The 17,012-nt window shown below is 44.6% G+C and overlaps 1 protein-coding gene across 2 annotated transcripts in view; it reads left to right on the forward strand.

Moving 5' to 3' along the window:
- Positions 1 to 4,410: 4,410 nt before the first annotated feature.
- Positions 4,411 to 17,012, forward strand: part of LOC140388298 (contactin-4-like) — a 3,617,424-nt gene continuing 3,604,822 nt past the window's right edge. For both annotated transcript variants that reach the window (XM_072472208.1, XM_072472210.1), the window contains exon 1: positions 4,411 to 4,554. The gene's annotated coding sequence lies outside the window, so the exon portion shown is untranslated. The remainder of the gene's footprint in view (positions 4,555 to 17,012) is intronic.

Raw genomic sequence — 17,012 nt, forward strand, 5'->3', positions numbered from 1 at the left:
CAACTCCGGTAACTATAGACCAGTGAGCCTTACTTCTGTTGTGGGCAAAGTCTTGGAAAGGTTTATAAGAGATAGGATGTATAATCATCTGGAAAGGAATAATTTGATTAGAGATAGTCAACACGGTTTTGTGAAGGGTAGGTCGTGCCTCACAAACCTTATTGAGTTCTTTGAGAAGGTGACCAAACAGGTGGATGAGGGTAAAGCAGTTGATGTGGTGTATATGGATTTCAGTAAAGCGTTTGATAAGGTTCCCCATGGTAGTCTATTGCAGCAAATACAGAGGCATGGGATTCAGGGTGATTTAGCAGTTTGGATCAGAAATTGGCTAGCTGGAAGAAGACAAAAGGTGGTGGTTGATGGGAAATGTTCAGACTGGAGTTCAGTTACTAGCGGTGTACCACAAGGATCTGTTTTGGGGCCACTGCTGTTTGTCATTTTTATAAATGACCTGGAGGAGGGCGTAGAAGGATGGGTGAGTAAATTTGCAGATGACACTAAAGTTGGTGGAGTTGTGGACAGTGCAGAAGGATGCTACAGGTTACAGAGGGACAGAGATAAGTTGCAGAGCTGGACTGAGAGGTGGCAAATGGAGTTTAATGCAGAAAAGTGTGAGGTGATTCATTTTGGAAGGAATAACAGGAAGACAGAGTACTGGGCTAATGGTGAGATTCTTGGCAGTGTGGATGAGCAGAGAGATCTCGGTGTCCATGTACAATAATCCCTGAACGTTGCCACCCAGGTTAAGAGGGCTGTTCAGAAGGTGTACGGTGTGTTAGCTTTTATTGGTAGAGGAATTGAGTTTCGGGGCCATGAGGTCATGTTGCAGCTGTACAAAACTCTGGTGCGGCCGCATTTGGAGTATTGTGTGCAATTCTGGTCGCCGCATTATAGGAAGGATGTGGAAGCATTGGAAAGGGTGCAGAGGAGATTTACCAGAATGTTGCCTGGTACGGAGGGAAGATCTTATGAGGGAAGGCTGAGGGACTTAGAAGAAGGTTAAGAGGTGACTTAATTGAGGCATACAAGATGATCAGAGGATTGGATAGGGTGGACAGTGAGAGCCTTTTTCCTCGGCTGGTGATGTCTAGCACGAGGGGACATAGCTTTAAATTGAGGGGAGATAGATATAAGACAGATGTCAGAGGTAGGTTCATTACTCAGATAGTAGTAAGGGCGTGCAATGCCCTGCCTGGAACAGTAGTGGACTCGCCAACACTAAGGACATTCAAATGGTCATTGGATAGACATATGGACAATAAGGAAATAGTGTAGATGGGCTTTAGAGTGGTTTCACAGGTCGGCGCAACATTGAGCGCCGAAGGGCCTGTACTGCGCTGTAATGTTCTATGTTCTACTCGAAGGATGGATATTGGCCAGGACACTGGGAATAACCCCCTACTCGAAGGATGAACATTGGACAGGCAACTGGGAAAAACTGCCCTACTCAAAGAATGGATATTGGCCGGTGCACTGGGAATAACTCTTCTACTTGAAGGATAATCATTGGCCAGGGCACTGGGAATAACCCCTCTACTGGAAGGAGGAACATTGGCCAGTGCATTGGGAATAACCCCCCTACACGAAGGATAATCGTTGGCCAGGGTACTGGGAATAACCCCTCTACTCGAAGGGGGAACATTGGCCAGGCCACTGGGAATAGCTCCTCTACTCGAAGGGGGAACATTGGTAAGGGCACTGGGAATAACTTCCCTACTCGAAGGGGGAGCATTGGCCAGACAACTGGGAATAACTCCCCTACTCGATGGATGGACATTGGCCAGGCCATTGTGAATAATCCCCTACTTGATGGATGGACATTGGCCAAGCCATTGGGAATAACCCCCCCTACGCTTCAAAATAGTACCATTCAAGATTTGACACTACCAGGAGATGCGTCCTGAGTTATCTAACCAGCTAAAATTGAGCTGTAGAGAGATATTTGAGACAATCTAGGTGAGCGGTCACAGCGGATGAACTAAAATCATTTAAAGACAGGGAGGGAGCATTCCAGTTGTAGCTTTCTGAAATTTTGACTGTGGCACTGCATTCATTCCGTGTACAAGGTGAAGCCTCACGATGGCAGCGCAGCTGTAGAGAAGGAATGAATTTCAGCTTCCACTACACTTGACAAAGCGGATTCCTGCTTTAAAGAGGCCGTTATCTGTGTAGATTACATTGAAAGGCACAGACTAAAATGTTGGCACAGCTTGTAATTTAAATATATAATTACTGTGTATTTGTACGTGTGTAAAAATACAGGAATTGAGTAGTGTAGGTAGTCAGGCAGGCGGCTTTTGGTTTCAATTAACTATTTCCCAACATGCATACATGCTGTGATGTCCCCTCGCGTCCTTCGGTGGAATAGTGCAGATTTCAATCATTTTAGGACTCTTAGGTTTGGCTTTATGGCGATTTGTGGATTCGTTATAATCATCAAATTTCAGAACTGTAAATAAATATTTTAAGACTGCATTTGGATCTTTGGGGGCAGCCTGTGTTTTATACACTTGTCAATGCATGTCCAGCGCAAAGTGCACTGCAGCCCCTGCCACGTTATCCTGTTTTGTCCGGACAGTTCAATTAGCAAATTTCAAACTTCTTCCCGTAATATATCCATACTTCGCTTGCCACCTTATCCCAAGCGATGGCGATGTAACAGTTTTACTGGGATAATAGAATTGTGATTGTAAATACTAATAATAATGGCAATCAGTGTTGCGTTTAATTGCTACAGCAGTCTTTGCTTTGCTGATTAAAACATGCTGCTGCAAAACGTTGTGTGCCGATGGATGCAGCACTGGAGATTGCCGAAGCGTATGTTCGGCGACCAACATACTCGGGTTAAAAAGGCAGAAAGGAGAAGAGAAAGATAGATGCCTGGTGTTTAAGGGACAGTGAGAATGTCAGTGTTGGGGAGTGAGCTGAGGCACCATGAAGTGGAAAATATATGTTGCAAGGCTCATATTCCTGAATATTGATGCAGTACCTGCTAGTATTGACTTTTACTGGTCACAGCATGTGTGTATGTGCAGAATTTAGGTAGATATTCATAACTGATTTGGTGACTAATTTGATAATTAAAACAAACTGTGCGACAGGAAAATCAAAAGGCCGATTATGTGTCACCATTATTGTCTCCAACCCCGATCAACTGGAGTTTTTTTAAAAATAGGGCAAAGCACGAGTTCTTTCCAGAGCTCTTGGCTTTCACCAAATGAGAAATGATTCCTCTGTTGGTCCAATAAAAGATGGCACTCCGTTCAATCCAATGCAATTTATCACCAGCTCTGCGAGGTTTGTCCTCATTGGAAACAAGGTTAACGGAGGAATCAGTTATTCTACACGCGGTAGCCGTGTGATGTTCTCGGGGCGGAGGGGAAGAGTGAGGCAAATAATAGTTTCTGCTTTCGCGCGTCTCGTTGCTTGAATGAAAGGAAACTGCCTTTCAAAGTTTGCCCTCGTACAACGTTGCAGTGCGGTGGCTATGAATCCACACTAAAACAAAATGAAAGCATTTACACATCGCCGCGTCCCCGGGGGGGGGGGGGGGGGGACGGTGACCCCCATTCAATAAGATGATGACCAGGATTTCAACTCAAAGCTTCCTTAATTATAATTTTTTCGGGAAGCTAGTTTCTGGGGGGAGCGGGGGTGGGTTGGTAACAGCCAGTTAGTTTGGGGGCATCTGGAAGAAACACGCACACGTCAATTTGTCTGGTTCTTAAAATTTAAAAACAAAAAAGTCTAAAGATTGCCAGCGAGATTCTGGGAATGTACAACGTGGTCTGTCAAGGTGTGTGGGGTGGGGATAAAAGGGTGCCCGCTGTCCGCCGCAGACATCACACTTTTATTGAGCTGCTGCAGTTTGTTTGCAGAAGGTAAACAGCGATGTGATGTTGACATCAGCTGGCTGTTCATAGCACTTCCAGTCGGTGTTGGGATTTACATTAAAAAAGTGTGTGTGTATGTGAGTAATATGCATATATATATGATTGTCCTTCCCCGAAAGCTTCCTTCTCGGCAACTCCAAACTCGAGACTTTCAGAGGGGAGTCCTGCCCCGAGGGGAGGTTGAGGCTGGAAACCAGCGCCCAGAGGGTCTCTCAGTCACCTGGACCACACACACACACACTTCTCACTCAGTCCAGCACTCAGTGCATCCTCCAACCTCGGTCGCCTTGTGATGGCGGGGCTCAGTCAGATGGCGGGCTGGTTTTAGGGAGCTATGTCTTGTGGAGACAGGTCCCCCTCCTCCTCCTCCCACCCTCGCCTCCTGAGGGGAGATGATGAGGGAAGGGGGGGAGCCACGCATTCCGAGAGCTGGTGACGCAAGGCGTAACGAGGCAAAGCTGCTCCGTTTTGATAAGGGTTTTTATCCCCCCACCCCCCCAGGCAGATAGACACACACACACACACCAAATAAAGTGGAGGTGGGCACTTGGTGCCGAGGCGGGGGAGGGACAGCAGAGCGCAGCCCACGGTGCTGAGGGGACGCCAGCTCTCCTTGTTGTGCCTGTCGGAGCGGCGGGCTGGAGCCCGGCTTGCGAAGAGGGTAAGACTCGCAAACATTCCCGACTCCTCTCCTCTCGGCGGCTGACAAGAAACGTTAAAATAGCCACTGCCTCGGTCGACTGTCTGTGTTTTAAATCGGGATCTTGGTTAGTTGGCCCCTGGGGCTTCGACACCCGGAAAAGTAAAGCTGCTGTCATCCTCCCGCCTTGTTTATTCCCCCCCCCCCCCCCCACATATTTGGGGAGGAGGGTGGGATTGGTAGAAAGGGAGGTTTGAAGTGTTCCTGACCCGGGTGTGACCGCCTCAGCCGGGCGAGCGGGCGGGAGTGGCGCTGATCTGCTTCCCGCCTCGCTGTTGCCCGCAGAGAGCTGCCTAAATCCTGACTCGATATTGGGGCGAGGGGGTCGACAGGCGATTATGAAGTTTCCTAAACTCCCCTCTCTCTCCCCCTTCCTGTCCCTCTGAAAAAAGCAGGGAAGGAAGGGAGATGATTCCCTGTGTTGACATTTTGACCAGCCGCTCCTCCCGCTTGGCTGCGAGCGTTTCACTCAATCCCTGCGTGAGGATTGTTGACATTGAGGTTTTGATTTGCGGGTGTATTTATCGCACAGATATATGTGCCTGTGTGCTTTAGTTGCTGTTTGAAATAATCCGGGCCGTTATTCCGGTTCGACACGGTTGATGGCATCCAGCAGTGCGGTAACCTGGTTTCATTCCGTCTGCCTTTAGTGTTTAGTAAGTGTTGAGAAGTGACAGGGGATTCATTTCTCAGAATGTTCCCATTTCATGGTCCCGTTGCTTTCACGCTTGGGGTCTTCTTTTATTCTGCGCCCCGCAACCATACATAGCAAATGCCCAAGTTAGTTTTTCTTCGTTGCTTTTTGAGGGCTGCAGCGGCATATTTGGTCCCGTCAACATGATTCGAAACGCCACCAGTCCAATTCCACCGGAGCGCGCATTGGAAGTCAGACGTGTGCACATTTTAATTGTTTCCTATAATGCTCAAATTAGTGCCCTCAAAGGTTTATGAAAAATCTCCAAGGCAGAAAAATGAATGTTTGCCGCATGTGTGAGTGTGTGTGCTGAAGACGGGGTGGCACTGAAAGTGTTTTCAAACAACCTTCCGAAATATCCTTTCCACGGCTGGATGGAGGTTAGCGCTCGAGTTCCTGCAGCAGAATTCTGGCCAATATTTGACTCGGCTATTTGCAGGGATGAATATAAAATCATTCTGGTCTTTACAGCGCAGGTTCGGTCACAGCATAAAGTAACATACTCTCACTGGGATCTCTCATCATCCTTTTATATTACTTGGGACCTTGAGTAGTCCAGAATGCAGGACAGATTGCCCTAATGGACAAACTGCTTCCCCATATTCTTGATTTCCCAGATGTTAGCTCCTCTACAGTAACCATAAGACATAGGAGCAGAATTAGGCCACTCGGCCCATCGAGTCTGCTCGGCCATTCAATCATGGCTGATATTTTCTCATCCCCATTCTCCTGCCTTCTCCCCATAACCCCTGATCCCTTTATTAATCAAGAACACATCTATCTCTGTCTTAAAGACACTCAGTGATTTGGCCTCCACAGCCTTCTGCAGCAAAGAGTTCCACAGATTCACCACCCTCTGGCTGAAAAGATTCCTCCACATCTCTGTTTTAAAGGTCCGTCCCTCCTTCCCACAAGTGACATGATCATTACTTACAGTGCTCTCTTTCTCTCTCGGAAGATATCCAATATCCATCCACTGCCTGTCATCATCATTGGAGGTGCAGCTTCTCTCAACCTTCAATGATATTACTGTCGGTCCGCTATTATATGAGGAATGGTTGGACAGGTTGGGCCTATACCCATGGGAGTTTAGAAGACTGGGAGATGCCCTTATTGAAACAGAAGACTACCAGGGGACCTGATCAGGTGGATTTTGAGAGGATTTTCCCCCTTCTGGTAAATAGACTAGAACTAGGAGACACTGTTTAAAAATATGACAGAGATTAGGAGAAATGTTGTCTGGAATTCTCTGGCTGTTGGGATTCCCTTTTCCTGCTGACAACGCATCCTGGCCTGCGGGTTTCCTGGCAATGTGGTGTGGTTTCAATGTGAAATCCCATTGATAAGCGGTGGCAAGATAGCACCTGCCACCAGTGAATGGCACACCACCAACAAACACGTGGCTTGGGGACAAGAGAATCCAGCCCGTTTTCTCTGCAGCTTGTTAGTGTGGAATTCTCTTCCCCAGAGGCCAGTGAAGGTAGGGTCATTGGATATTTTATTTCCTGCTGGAATCAGAGAGATGGACAAGGCAGTTAAAGGTTAGACAGGAAAGTACAGTTGAGGCCACAGTCAGATCAGCCATGACTTTGTCAAATGGGCTAAAGGACCGAATAGCCTACTCCTGCTCCATATGTTCATCCATCTCTTTGAAGTTGAATACACGTGAAGGCCTTGCTCATGAATTTGTGAGCTTTATTTCCCAGAATTGTTTTCCACTTGTATTCATTTTTTTCAGTGTATAATATGGCCACTGTTAATTCAGAACAATAATAAATGCAGCAACAACTTATATTCAGCACCTGTAATATGGAAAGCATCTCAAAATTCTTCTCCAAAAGGTAATCGGAAAAAAAAAGGTGATGTTATGAGGAAGGGCAAACAAAAGCTTGGTTGAAGAAATGGTTTTAAGGAAGATGTTAAAAGAGAGGGTAACGGAGAGCCTAGGCGACGAAAGGCTTGGCCAACAATAGCCATGTGAATAGGATTTCAAAGGGAACAGAATTCTGGGCGATGGGTTGGCTGTTGCAGTGAAAGGAAGGAGAGAGGATGTGAAGGAATTTAAACAACAGTTTTAAATTGGAGGCTTTTGGGAACTAGGAACCAGTTTATCCATAGAATCCCCATAACCCAGTGCATTGATTATGGTCAATCCACCTAACTTGGACACTAAGGGGCAATTTAGCATAGCCAATCCACCTAACCTGCACATCCTTGGACTGTGGAAGGAAACTAGAGCACCTGACGAACCTGGGAGAATGTGCAAACTCCACACAGGCAGTCAACCATGGCCGGATGCTGTGAGGCAGCAGTGCTCACCACTGTGCCACGTGTCATCAAGAACAGGAATGATGATTGAAGAAGAGTTAGCTTGGGTTCGGATACAGGCAGCAGTGATTTGCTGGAAAGAAATTGAGGGTCATTTGAATGTTGGGTAAGTTTTCTGAGGCATTGGAGGGATCTAGAGGAATCATGAAGAGACAGATGGGTGTTATCAATCCAAAATCCGTTGTCAGTCCAAAACCTGTTTAAGCATACATTTCAGTTAACGGTTTGCTGTTTTATTTGGACAAAAAAACTCCCATTTGGAGGTAGAATTTTTCAGCTTATTCCATAAAGACACCGTAATAAATAGCTATGTGCAGTATTTTAACAATACCCTTTATAAACATCAAAATAACATTATACTAGAAATAAACTACGTCCACTTCCAGAAATGTGTTCAGAATGTTGTACTTAACAAATAAGATTGAAGGTTTTATACACAAAGAGATTGACTATAAATCTAAGAAATTGATGTTGAATTTGTACAAAACATTGGTTTTGGCCACTTTGAGAAAAATGCTTGCATATATAGGCACCCTGTTATCTGAATCAAATTTAGAGTTATGGGAAAGGAACAGTGAAGTATTGAATGAAATAAAACATGTTAAGTTAATGGCTATGAAAAAATGTTTTAAAAATTATTCTTTATACCCAAGAACAGGGAAGATTCAAGGGAATCCAACAGAGGTCTTCCAAGTAGTGACTGCTTGTTTTTACAAAGAGTCATCCAGACCCGAAACATTAGCTCCCTCTTGTCGCCACAGATGCTCTGAGACCTGCTGAGATTGTCCTGTATTTTTTGTTTTTGTTTCAGATTCCAGCATCCGCAGTAATTTGCTTTTATCTTCACGAATACTTGTTTCCCTGGTTAACAAATAAAAAATAAAAAATCAAGGCCTAGACTCAGAATTATCACGAGAAAACCCAAGGAGGATGTTCAAAGGTGGCTTTCATTGGGGGTTATTTGAAATTATTATCTATAATATAGCTATAACATTGATACAAAATTAAATTGGTTAGGTATTTCAGAAAGATATGTGCAAAAGGAAGGAAAATTGAATGTGAGTAGTTGCCTCCAGGTGAAAAGCAAGCATCAGCAAATGTGTGATGGGATAAAGTGACCTCTTTGTGCTGTAATTTCTATGATATCGGGCATTGAAGTTGCTCTTCAAGAGAATATTGGACCAATGGCAGATAAAAACATTGAGAGATTATTTGGAGAGCAGTCCAGTGTGACTTTATGTTACAGGTGTCATGTGCTTTCTCACCAGTGTGCTCAGCTGCAATAGGAGACACTGTAAATGTCAAGGAACCAAATCTCTGTAACCCAATTTGGATTTAGAAAATCATGAAGGAAGATGGGTGCTTGCGGGGTGAGAGGAGAGGTCTGATCATGAAAAGGTGGTGTCTGAATACAGGAAGGGAAATCGGTTAAATTTGTGGACTAAGAGGGAGCTAGTTTTCTGCTCCTGGCCCGCAAGAATTGCTTGAAAAACATTTATTTCTTCCAAGTTAAAGTTCTTATCTCCCTTCTTTGCAGTTTGCTGAGTCCATGAAAACATGGGTTAAAGTTGAACGGTGATGAAATATTTGACATGCAGCCTGCTTAAAATATTTAAATCAGTAGTCTTTCTTCTGGGAGAGGGTTTGTTGTCTGATGTTGCCCAGTTCCCCAGCTGCAGCATTCTTTATCCTACTCAGAGCCCAGACAGTCAGCAGGCTGGCCTCTGGGCAGATAGCCTGTTGGGGGGAAATAGGCACTTGGGAGTTAAAATGCCACAGCATTCATCCCCGAACTCTCCCAACTCTGGCTTGGAAATCCTGCCCCAGTAAAAATTATTTCCAGCTATTATAGCTGGTCAAAATTATCTTCATTCAGGTCAGTTTCCCTGGGTTTTCAACAGTATTCATCACTGTTCACCTAATTGGTCAAAGGTCTGACTGCCAGTCCTAATCAAGCAAAAATTGAGTTTTACTTCCAGCCTCACTGTCATTCAATCTTTCACCAATCAACACAACTAATAACTGAAACATTACCAGTAATATTACCAGTCAGTTAATCAATCAAATAGATACCAATTCTACAAACAATCCCATAAGTCCTACTAGCTATATTATTCATCCATTTAATCACTTAAACATTAACGTACCACAAGTCCAACAATGTGCAGGCTAGGAGAACTGACCATGATAAATTGCTACCAAGTGAAAAAAGGTTAGGTGGGGGGTACAGGGATATGGCCTGGAGTGGGCCTAGGCAAGGTGCTTTTTTGGAGGGCCGGTGCAGAGACTTGGTGGGCTAAATGGCCTCCTTCTGCACTGTAGAGATTCTATGAAATCTTAGTCATGCTGAAATAAACTGCCAGCAATAGTATTGGTCTCTCAGTCAAATATCTTTGGCACTACTGTTGACATTTAGTGCTATAACTTACCTACAGTTATGTTGAAATTGATTATTTGAGTTTTTAAAAACGGATTTGAATTACTCCTGTCAAAATAGTCATTTTTATGAAGGGAGTAAAGCATATTTTCTGTCTAACAGTTGACTAAATTGTGGGTTTTGAGACTTGTCAAATAGCCTCCCTTTAAAGCAAACTATTTTTGCTTCAAGGGGGTGGAGAAGGGGGCGGGGTGGCGGGGAGTGGTGTGAGCGCCTTCTCGCTTTTTTCCAAAATCTATCAAACCAGCACAAATGATCAAAAAAGTTTAAGCAGAAAATGCACGGATTGCGATGGTGTTTTTTTTTGCACTGGTTGAAACTAATTCTGCTGGGAGCCAGCCCCACTCACAAAACTGGCCACAGCCCCAGACTGAATTCCTCACGTACGTCGAGTTTCTGCTTGTTTCCATTTGTGGACCTTTCAGGAGACTCTTAAAATGAGGGTGCTTTTGGATACCTTTAAAAAACGTTTAAATATTTATATCTAATTTACTGAGAAACTGATGAGCGTACACCAGTGAAACTAATGATGCACAAGGCTCTTTAAGTCGTTATCAGTTCTTTAAGATCAGATCACTCGCAGGCATTAGACTGGACACTGATTAAAATTCTTACCTTTTGTTGGAAACCCATTTTCAGCTGTATTAAAATGTCACCACATTATCACTCTTACATTTATTTAAGAATTATTTACCATACAATTATTTTTCACTCAGAAAAAGAAAATAAACGTTTGTGTTCTAAAACTGTACTTGATTACACTGGTTTATGGAAAACTTTATGTTCAGCCATAAACATGAATTTGACGAGAAACTTTATCAAAAAGATTTGGAAAACTAGCCTAATTTTGTGCGAAAATTGCTGATTACCACAAAAGTGGTAACTCTACCCACATGAAATACTCAGCAATGTTCCAGAGAATATATCTAAAGTCCAGAATGTTAGAACACATTTATGCCAATCACTGTTATCTAAATATGTATTCCCCAATCAGAGAAACAGCATTATGCAATTCATATAATCCTTACAGTGCAGGGGGGGGGGACAATTCTGCCATTGAGTCTGCACTGACCCCCTGAAGAGGACACTTTTTCCACCGTTTCCCCACAACCTCACCTAACCTGGTCACTAAAGCACAATTCAACATGGCCAATCCATCTAACCTGCATACTTGTGGACTGTGTGAGGAAACCGGAAGCCCACACGGAGGAAGCCCACACAGACATGAGGGGGACATACAAACCCCACAAAGACTGGCAGCACGGTGGCGCAGCGGTTAGCATTGCTGCCTCACACGCCAAGGTCCCAGGTTCGATCCTGGCTCTGGGCCACTGTCCGTGTGGAGCTTCCCGTGTTTCTTCCCGTGTTTGTGTGGGTTTCGCCCCCCACAACTCAAAGATGTGCAGGGTAGGTGGATTGGCCACGCTAAATTGCCCCTTAATTTGAAAAAGTTAATTGGGTATTCTAAATTTATTAAAAAAAACTCCACACAGCCAGTCACCCAAGGCCAGAATTGAACCCGGGTCCCTGGTACTGTGAAGTAGCAGTGCTAACCACTGTGCCACCCTTTAAGGTTGAAACAAAGGAATGACTTGTCTCCTGGTGGCTTAGTGAATTTATCGAGTACTCTGTTGAGGCGTAAACTAGAAAGATCCAAAGTTCAATTCCCAGTGGCTGTTGCAAGTGATTTGGATTTTGTTTATTGTCACGTGTACTGAGGTACAGTGAAAAGTATTTTTCTGCAAGCAGCTCAACAGATAATTAAGTACATGAAAATAAAATAAAATACATAATAGGGCAACACAAGGTACTCAATGTAACTACATAAACACCGGCATCGGGTGAAGCATACAGGGGTGTAGTGTTAATCAGGTCAGTCCATAAGAGGGTCATTTAGGAGTCTGGCATTTTGATATATGATGTGGAGATGCCGGCGTTGGACTAGGGTGAGCACAGTAAGAAGTCTTACAACACCAGGTTAAAGTCCAACAGGTTTGTTTCGATGTCACTAGCTTTCGGAGCACTGCTCCTTCCTCAGGTGAATGAAGAGGTATGTTCCAGAAACATATATATAGATAGATTCAAAGATGCCAGACAATGCTTGGAATGCGAGCATTAGCAGGTGATTAAATCTTTACAGATCCAGAGATGGGGTAACCCCAGGTTAAAGAGGTGTGAATTGTGTCAAGCCAGGACAGTTGGTAGGATTTTGCAGGCCAGATGGTGGGGGATGAATGTAATGCGACATGAATCCCAGGTCCCGGTTGAGGCCACACTCATGTGTGCGGAACTTGGCTATAAGCTTCTGCTCACCGATTCTGCGTTGTTGCGCGTCCTGAAGGCCGCCTTGGAGAACGCTTACCCGGAGATCAGAGGCTGAATGCCTTTGACTGCTGAAGTGTTCTCCGACTGAAAGGGAACATTCCTGCCTGGTGATTGTCGCGCGATGTCCGTTCATTCGTTGTCGCAGCGTCTGCATGGTCTCGCCAATGTACCACACTTCGGGGCATCCTTTCCTGCAGCATATGAGGTAGACAACGTTGGCCGAGTCGCACGAGTATGTACCGCGTACCTGATGGGTGGTGTTCTCACGTATAATGGTGGTATCCATCTCGATGATCTGGCACGTCTTGCAAAGATTGCCGTGGCAGGGTTGTGTGGTGTCATGGTCACTGTTCTGAAGGGTGGGTAGTTTGCTGCAAACAATGGTTTATTTGAGGTTGCGCGGTTGTTTGAAGGCAAGTAGTGGGGGTGTGGGGATGACCTTGGCAAGATGTTCATCTTCATCGATCATATGTTGAAGGCTGTGAAGAAGGTGTCGTAGTTTCTCCGCTCCAGGAAAGTACTGGACGACGAAGGGTATTCTGTCGGTTTTTTGCTGTGGCGCGTTGGAACTGTCGATCGATGAAACGAGCGCCATATCCCATTCGTACAAGGGTATCTTTCAACGTCTGTGGATGTCTGTTATGCTCCTCCTCGTCTGAGCAGATCCTGTGTATACGGAGAGCTTGTCCATAGGGGATGGCTTCTTTAATGTGTTTAGGGTGGAAACTGGAGAAGTGGAGCATCGTTAGGTTATCCGTGGGTTTGCGGTAAAGCGAAGTGCTGAGGTGACCATCCTTGATGGAGACGAGTGTGTCCAAGAATGCAACTGATTTTGGAGAGTAGCCCATGGTGAGTCTGATGGTTGGATGGAACTTATTGATGTCATCGTGTAGTCGTTTCAGTGATTCTTCGCCGTGGGTCCAAAGGAAAAAAATGTCATCGATGTATCTGGTCGATAACATCGGTTGAAGGTCCTGTGCAGTGAGTAGGTCTTGTTCAAACTTCATCAAGGACGGTCACCTCAGCACTTCCCTTTACCGCAAATCCACGGATAACCTCACGATGCTCCACTTCTCCAGTTTCCACCCTAAACACATTAAAGATGCCATCCCCTATGGACAAGCTCTCCGTATACACAGGATCTGCTCAGATGAGGAGAAGCGTAACAGACATCTACAGACATTGAAAGATTCCCTCGTATGAACGGGATATGGCGCTCGTCTCATCGATCGACAGTTCCAACGCGCCACAGCAAAAAACCGCACCGACCGCCTCAGAAGACAAACATGGGACACAACCGACTGAATACCCTTTGTCGCCCAGTACTTTCCCGGAGCGGAGAAACTACGACATCTTCTTCACAGCCTTCAACACGTCATCGGTGAAGATGAACATCTTGCCAAGGTCATCCCCACACCCCCACTACTTGCCTTCAAACAACCGCGCAACCTCAAACAAACCATTGTTTGCAGCAAACTACCCACCCTTCAGAACAGTGACCATGACACCACACAACCCTGCCACGGCAATCTTTGCAAGACGTGCCAGATCATCGACATGGATACCACCATTATACGTGAGAACACCACCCATCAGGTACGCGGTACATACTCGTGCGACTCGGCCAACGTTGTCTACCTCATATGCTGCAGGAAAGGATGTCCCGAAACGTGGTACATTGGCGAGACCATGCAGACGCTGTGACAACGAATGAACGGACATCGCGCGACAATCACCAGGCAGGAATGTTCCCTTTCAGTCGGGGAACACTTCAGCAGTCAAAGGCATTCAGCCTCTGATCTCCGGGTAAGCGTTCTCCAAGGCGGCCTTCAGGACGCGCGACAACGCAGAATCGCTGAGCAGAAGCTTATAGCCAAGTTCCGCACACATGAGTGTGGCCTCAACCGGGACCTGGGATTCATGTCGCATTACATTCATCCCCCACCATCTGGCCTGCAAAATCCTACCAACTGTCCTGGCTTGACACAATTCACACCTCTTTAACCTGGGGTTACCCCATCTCTGGATCTGTAAAGATTTAATCACCTGCTAATGCTCGCATTCCAAGCATTGTCTGGCATCTTTGAATCCATCTATATATATGTTTCTGAAACGTACCTCTTCATTCACCTGAGGAAGGAGCAGCGCTCCGAAAGCTAGTGACATCGAAACAAACCTGTTGGACTTTAACCTGGTGTTGTAAGACTTCTTACTATTTTGATATATGCCCTTGAATAGATGGGAGAAATCAGCTAGCTTTCTTGATTTTCAGCACAGGTTCCTGTGTTGCGGAGCGGATAGTGACTGAGGACAAAATTGTATCCTTTTGTGGAGAACTCAGCAAATAAACAGCTGACAAGTTTTTAATAGACAAGACTGAACAATTAATAATGAGATGAAAGGCAGTGTCCACTACCTGTGGAATTACAGTATTGCAAGGAATCAACTCATTCAGTAGAAGAGGAAATTAACACCAGTGGTAGGGTGGAGCTGTGTGGAACCATAAAAGAGTGGACTTTCATTTTCAGCACTTTGGCAATGATAAGGCAGGGTAGGTTATCCACTTGAGTTCGATCATGCCTGATATTCAGAATGGAATGAATAGCTCGCAAGTTCAAATAAAGGAAGGCGTACGGTGTGTTAGCTTTATTTTGGTAGAGGGATTGAGTTTCGGAGCCATGAGGTCATGTTGCAGCTGTACAAAACTCTGGTGCGGCCGCATTTGGAGTATTGCGTGCAATTCTGGTCACCGCATTATAGGAAGGATGTGGAAGCATTGGAAAGGGTGCAGAGGAGATTTACCAGCATGTTGCCTGGTATGGAGGGAAGATCTTATGAGGAAAGGCTGAGGGACTTGAGGCTGTTTTCGTTAGAGAGAAGAAGGTTAAGCGGTGACTTAATTGAGGCATACAAGATGATCAGAGGATTGGATAGGGTGAACAGTGAGAGTCTTTTTCCTCGGATGGTGATGTCTAGCACAAGGGAACATAGCTTTAAATTGAGGGGAGATAGATATAGGACAGATGTCAGAGGTAGGTTCTTTACTCAGAGTGTAGTAAAGGTGTGGAATGCCCTGCCTGCAACAGTAGTGGACTCGCCAACACTAAGGGCATTCAAATGGTCATTGGATAGACATATGGACGATAAGGGAATAATGTAGATGGGCTTGAGAGTGGCTCCACAGGTCGGCGCAACATCGAGGGCCGAAGGGCCTATACTGCGCTGTTATGTTCTATGTTCTAGATTTGCTTTGCAAAATTATCGCCCAGCCTTTGGAAGGCGAGAATCTACCCTAAGGTGCTCTTTGCTGATCTGTTACATCTAAACATGCAACCTGCTCTAGCTTCCTAGCCCCCAGTGTAAAATAATGATTTCGTGGGAAATTGAACTAATAACTTTTGTAACGAATTTAATATGGAAATATTCAGTATTTACCTTGAATCTAGGCTGTCATTTATTCCTGCCAAACTGTTGTATTAGTACCTGATTCCACATATGCATTTGCTTTGCCCTTGCATCCTACTCGGTGATCACCAGATGTTTTCAAAATGTATTAAGCCAATACCACAAGGCAATAAACTACCCTCATTTGATTTGCAGATTGCTTTAATCTTCTTAATGGTGTAAATGCTTATTAAATTGAAAGAAAATGTACAGTGAAGGGTATTAACTGGCACGTGTTTCCACAGGTACTGTTTTTTACTCAGTCAATAAATTGTTCCATCTGCACTGCATTTACTTAATAGAATTTCATTACTACAAACTCTTTGCTAATCCATTTTGCTGGCTTGAATTATTTTAAGGGAAAGGGTTGTGGAAAGTTAATTCTTTGGCAATCTTTGCAAACTTATACAGAGAATCATCTAATTATTAAGAACAAAGTTTAAAAGAAAACAACTTTAAGGAATTGTCAACATTAAACAATCAATGAATAAGCTATATTAATCATAGAATCATAGAATCCCTGCAGTGCAGAAGAAGGGCATTCAGGCCATCAAGTCTGCACCAAACTTGGAAGGAGCACCCCACCTAATGATCAAACATTATGAAGCAGTCCTACATAAACATAGCATTATGTGTTTTGGCACTTCTTTTATTGTACAATATGCTGCTGCAGGCGATTTGCCCCTTTGAAGAAATCAATTTTGTGCTGGGATTGCAGTCTTAAGTTGCAAGGTTGGGCTGGCAGGGCAAGACTGCTTATCCAATATTTAGTACTGAATGAGCAGAAATGTGTTCCAATTAAAACTGTGATTAAAATTAAAGCTATCAGATTGGGCTTAATTACGAGACTGTTCTGGGAAGGTCAATAGGCTAACAGTGGATTGTTGAGAACAACATTTAATGAGACTTCAACCTTTCAGTTTTTATCTGCATTAGGTGCTGCAACAACAACTTGTGTTTGTATAGTGTCTCCAACATAATATTATGAGCCCAAATCTTTCACAGGAAAGTTCAAAAAGCAAAATTTGACATTTAGCCACACAGGGTGTCTGAGGGCAGATAACCAAACTCTTGCTCAGAGATAGGTTTTAAGCAGTGTCTTGTAGAAGAAAAAAAGGTTGAGAGAGGGCAAGGGAGGGTATCGGAGCCTAGGCCAATGGCAGACTAAGGCATGGCACCAATGGTGGCGAT

The sequence above is a fragment of the Scyliorhinus torazame genome, chromosome 13 (genome assembly GCF_047496885.1).
Source record: "Scyliorhinus torazame isolate Kashiwa2021f chromosome 13, sScyTor2.1, whole genome shotgun sequence".
Classification (NCBI taxonomy): domain Eukaryota; kingdom Metazoa; phylum Chordata; class Chondrichthyes; order Carcharhiniformes; family Scyliorhinidae; genus Scyliorhinus; species Scyliorhinus torazame.